Genomic DNA, 5,995 nt, shown 5'->3' with positions numbered 1-5,995 from the left:
CGAGTTTCTTGACTTCTAACAGATATGAGGAGATCAGTTCAGCCAAACGGCATAGAATTGCAATAAAAACAGAAAATTAAATGTAGTCTACACAAATAAATAAAACAGCTGCTAGAACAAAAAATAAGCAAAACAAAATATGGCTGCTAACTTAAAGGTTAACCAAAACAAAATGACAATGTTTAACTCCTTCAAACTTAACAGATCTTTGTCATTGTGCTTAAAAAAATAAATATAGGATTATTTAAAAAATATATTATAATTTCTTTCAAGAAGTAGCAAGCCTCTAGTTTTTGTTTGTACAATCCTTGCAATAAATACAGTACTAACAAATAAACAAATACATTAATCAATTAAATAAATTAATAATAAATACATGCATAAATAAAGACACACATAAATAAGCTACCGTGTTATTTTTATTCATTTTTGAATAAAACTGTTCATCAAACCTTCTACAAAATCTCAAGAAAAGACAAAATACAAGATAATCAAAGGTTTTACCAACATAAAACAGAATAAAATAAAACATTTCAAGGGTTCATTGTCTTCTAACATATATGAGGAGATCAGTTCACCTTAGAAATAATTTGTTGGAATGTTTTTCATATCCTGGCAAACATAAATTGTTGAATGTTTACCATCTTAGCCAGATCAGCAATCAGGAATAGGCTTGGTTTAAATGAAATAAGTAGCATAAAGAGCAATAAAGCTGTGATCTCTCTCTCTAAGTAAAATATATTGATAGGTTGTCCAGGGTACTCACACACATTTTAGATCATTGATCCACTCGCTCACACTCAACTCTCCTTTTCTCCAGCACTATCGTTATGCTTTCACAATTCATAATTAATTAGCTATTTGCGTATGTCAGCAATGTTATGTTTCCTTGTAAAATGTCTCTGTTCTGCCACTGACGTGCATTTGATTTGAATGGATGAAGACCGCGAGCAGGTTAGTAAGAGGCAGAAAAAAAAAGGTGGGAGGATGACAAACTGTTTCTATCATCATCATCATCCTCAAAGCATGAGGAGGCTGCAAGCTTATGTAAGAAAACACACACTGTACAGCGCACATCTGCATTTCCACAAATCGTGTTTTTGTTTGTTTATATGCACTTGGGTAAATGGGATTAGCCTACGGAGTAAAGCATTGTGGGAGGGCCTCGCAAACACATTATGACATTAGCTGGTAATGACACATTGTTAGTTCGGATGTACGTGTTTATGTGTACATAAAGCATGTGAGAGCACAAGGGAAATGTGAAAGCATGAAACAGTTATCCACATCTATGCATGAATCACTTATCTTATATTCTGTTGGACTCACTGGTGCATTTGACAGCAGGCAAAGCAAAAACCAAGTGTGTTTTGTGTGTGTGTGCCCAGTTAGATACAGAGAGAAAAAACATCTCAAAGGCTACTTGCTGTGGTAAAAGGGGTTTCTTTTCCCCAAATGCATATCCGATGCACATCTTGAAGATCACATGTTACATTATTGACTTTTTCTTCTGTTGGTGCAGAAGCAATCAAACAGCTACAGCTTCCAACAAGCCCCAGCAGCTACTGTTGTTCTCTTCAGATTTAATTTACCTAATTGTTTTGGTTGTTTGTTTCGTGTCTATTCGTTTAACTAAAATACTTAAAAACAGCTTAAATCAATTATTTTAGAGACTAGAATATTAAGATTTAAACATTTGTTTTGTAATTAAAAGAAAACAGGTAAAATCATTGCATGACATTTGATGTGATTGTATTTAAGATGACGTGTAAGCACGTTGACCCAGTATGTAGCATGTAACCTGACATTTCTTTTCAAGGATTTAATTTTAATTTTAATTTTTTACTACATATAGTTATTAATTACTTAAAGATTTTTAAGGTATAAGTGAGAGATAAAAATAATGTCAGCTCCATAAAATGTTGAAAGATGTAATGCTATAATCTTTAAAAAGTTAGTTTTAATGCCACACTGTCTGGCCTTAGTGATGTTATTTGATGCAGTTCTAAAAAATAAAATAAATAAAATAAAAAAGGCAAATAAACAAATAAAAACAATAACAACTTTTTTTTTTTTATGCCAACATTCCCTGCAATAATCAAGGTTCAAGTTCAAGGTTCCTTATTATCATTTGCATCCCATGCGGTACATGAGGTGGAACAAAATTGTTTACTCAATGTCCCAGTTACACCCAACAAGAGCAAAAATACATAAGTATAAAAATAAACAGTACAAGGGTCTATGATTAACGCTAAACACTAAAATTGCAAAATAATACCGTATATTAAACAGCAGCACATTAATCAACACGTGAAACTAATATTTTGGGTTCCGTTTGTTAAGCTCTAAATGTGAGGTGTTGTCTGTTTAAATGGTTTTAATAATAATGATTTAGATTGTGAATGTAAATTACTTTGTAAAACAACAGCACAAAGCACACTGAATGAAAACTTCTTTCTTATTCCTCTTCCTCTTCGTCCTCTTTTTGCTCTTCTTCTTCTTCTCTTTTTCAGCTTTTCCCTCTTCAGGTTGCAACAGCAAGTCAAACTCCTCCATTTCACTCTTTCCTCTGTATCCTCTGTCCTCACTCCATCCATGTCCTCTGTAACTGCATCCACATATCTCCTCTTTGAACTTCCTCTTTTTTTTTGTTTTGTTTTTTTTTTCCTGGCAGCTGCATTTCTAACATCCTTCTACCAATAAACCCACTGTCCCTCTTCTGGACATGTCCAAAACATCTCAGTCTGGTCTCTCCAACGTTATCTCCCAGCTGTTCACCTGTGCTGTACCTCTGATGATCTCATTCTTAATCATATCCATCCTTGTCTCTCCTAAGGAGAACCTCAACATTTTAATTTCTGCTACTTCCAGTTCTTTCTCTGTCTTTTTGCCAATGCCACTGTCTCCAGACCATACGATATAGCTGGTCTGTCTTGTAAATGTTTCCATTGATCTTTGCTGACACCCTTTTGTTGAAAAACACTCCTGAAACTTGTCTCCATCCACTCCATCCTGCCTGGACTCCATTTATCAACTAAACATTAGAAAAATGAACATTTAAACATACAACTAAAGGAAAAGAAAAAAAAAAACTACATAAACCAAAGAGAGTGAGCTTTTTTTTTTTTTCAACTAAGTGCAGTGTTCTGTTCATTTACATGAAAGAAACAAGACTTGTACCGTAACAGGTCTACAGCAAAAATGGTCCTGCTATGGCTTCAACTTCCAGGTTCTGGTTTGCATTTCATCAAAGGTCCTGAATAAAGATATTTTATACCCCCTGAGAGTCCATCTGGAAGATACACCTAAAACACATTTAAACTTGAAACAGACTGTGTTACTGCTGGTCTCAAGCCAGTGCACCGAGTAAAAAAGCTGTCTTGACATTGTGATTTTCCACCGAGACACTCAATAAGAAATGAGATACACAGAAAGAGGAAGGACAGCTGGACACAAAGACATAGGTAAGACTGAGGTGTGTAGCAGTCTGTCACAGTGTCTGTGTATATGTGTATATATAGGGCAAAGAAGGTAGGGGAATAGGCTAAATAATTTACACACATCCAAACATGAGCACACTGTTCCATTATTTACAGGCAGTACATTTACTCACAAAGTCTTAATGTAAAATCAGTATTCAGTTTCTGACAAAAGTCTGTTTTAAATAAAAACACAAGTGAATTACACCAGCAGACAGAAAAGTCAAATAAATAAATAAAGGTGAATCACAGCATGAGACATGGCAAGTTGATGAGAACTGTATGATGGGTAAACGTTAAACTTTCATAAACCTTCTGCTCAATGTTTACCTTCCCTCTCTGGTGTCGCATCGTGTCATAGCAATGACAATTGTGATAGAGTCCTTCAAAGAGAACAGGATAGGACAGGGGAGTGGAGGAAGGGCAGGTGTGGCCATATCACGTGTTATTTTCATCACTTCGTGTCCCCTAAGAAAACAGTGTGCATGCAAAAGCTTTTAAAACATGAACACTGTGCCAAAGGTGCCTTTGAGCAAAGAATGTTGAGCTGCTGGTTTGTCTGCTCCAATGAAGCAGCAGAATGAGGCTGAACTGAGCAGCTCGTATGTGTTGGTGTGTGGTGAACTGTATTAATGGGAAGCAGGGCTCCGCTTGGAAGGAACATATAGCATTACAATCAGTTAGCTGCTAAAGGGAGTATTTCTCTACATTTTGTTTTGCTCTGGATCATTTTTTTTTAATTAAATCAGCTAGAAAAAAAAATCAAATTAATTCAAGGGGAACATGCCAAAATAAAATCTGCAATACATTTCAAGTGTGTAAGCCCAGATAGTTTAAATATAAATAAGAGAGTAAATCAGAACAATTTTAATAAAATCAATAAATCTTTAGAAACATTTTTCTTTGCTTGTGGATTTTTTTTGTGTGTGTGTGTGTGTGAATTACTAAATTGTTATACATTGCTCAATATGACTTTATTTTATAAGATTTTTTATCAATTTTTAATGAAAACACTATTTTATTTTTAACTGGACCCAGATGGGACTGCTCTAATTGTTCAGAAGTTAGACTATATACTTTATTTCATGTTGAAGTCATATCAGACTTTAACTGGTTATGATCAAGTGTGATATTCATTAGGTATATATTTTCCCCATTCATCACAGTGATTACTAGCTGGTTGCTATAACACAAACTGATTATGTAAAAGATCAGATGATAAGACACATTTTTGTTTGAAATGTATTCAAGTTTGCGGTCAGGCTGCAAAAAAAAAAAAAAAACTATTTAATGGACACTTTTCAGGAAATAAACTCTTCCATGTTATAACAAAAAAGGTTGAATCATGTCATCTGGACTTCGTTTTTTTTGTTAAAAAAGAAACGTTTCGCCCCTCATCCAAGAGGCTTCGTCAGTCTGAGGCCTAGCCATCTGGTATTACCCAGAAGCCACCCTGACTCTTGTGTTTCAAGCCTGCCTCAGATACCCCTGAAGCCTGACGAAGCCTCTTGGATGAGGGGCGAAACGTTTCTTTTTTAACAAAAAAAACGAAGTCCAGATGACATGATTCAACCTTTTTTGTTGTTATATACCTGGATGACTGAGAAAACAAACTTTGTGTTCTTCCATGTTATATTTGTTTGTGTATATTATAAGAATCTATTTAACTTAGAATGCATCATTTTCATCTCCACCCTTTAAGCATGTTTCTTTGATTAGTTATTTGGGGGTCAGGTAGAAACTGTGAGTTAGGCACAAATAAGAATTATGATATCCAAAGTAACTTTACTTTGTTATGTCACAATGACAGATGAAAAGTGAGATATTAATATGAACTGATATGTCATTCTTAGGCTGTTAGCAACCATGTGTGTTGAATACACGTGAGACTTATCAAGCCACAGGCTAATCACCACAGTATCTAGGTTAAATACAGATTACTGCTGTATGGGTGAGTGTGTGTGCCTTTCTTTGCACAAATGGAAACATATACAAACAACAATGACTAGACTAAATACAGCCAAACATTGTACAAGTGTGTATAGGCCCCAAAGGAACAAAACAAAAACAAACTGATTTATTTTATTGTCAGGGCTAATTGGTTTTTAAATGACTGGAAGTGTCACTAATCTACATTTATCCATAGGTTCATAGTCATAGACTCACACAGGCATAAATAATATGCTACTGCTGTTAAGAATAATGTGAGAAAAAAATACATTTACCTAAAAAATAAAATAATATTTTCAATATCATTTTTATTATTATTATTATTATTATTATTATTATTCTATTTATTTAATTTGAAATACAGAGTAACATTTCAAACATGTTTCCATTTGATGAGAAATGCTAAATTTACATACACTATTTGAAATAAAAACATTTTACTGAAGTATACTTAAAAAAATATACTGCGACACTGTGTTGAAGAAAGTTAAAAAGGAAATAAATGTATTTTCACAAAATCGATAAAGTTGTTATTCCGCACAGAGTTGAAAGTCAGGTGGCAGTTT

Source organism: Nematolebias whitei, chromosome 21 (genome assembly GCF_014905685.2).
Source record: "Nematolebias whitei isolate Nwh7 chromosome 21, NemWhi1, whole genome shotgun sequence".
In the NCBI taxonomy this organism is placed as follows: domain Eukaryota; kingdom Metazoa; phylum Chordata; class Actinopteri; order Cyprinodontiformes; family Rivulidae; genus Nematolebias; species Nematolebias whitei.
Note: the sequence above shows the minus strand (reverse complement) of the source record.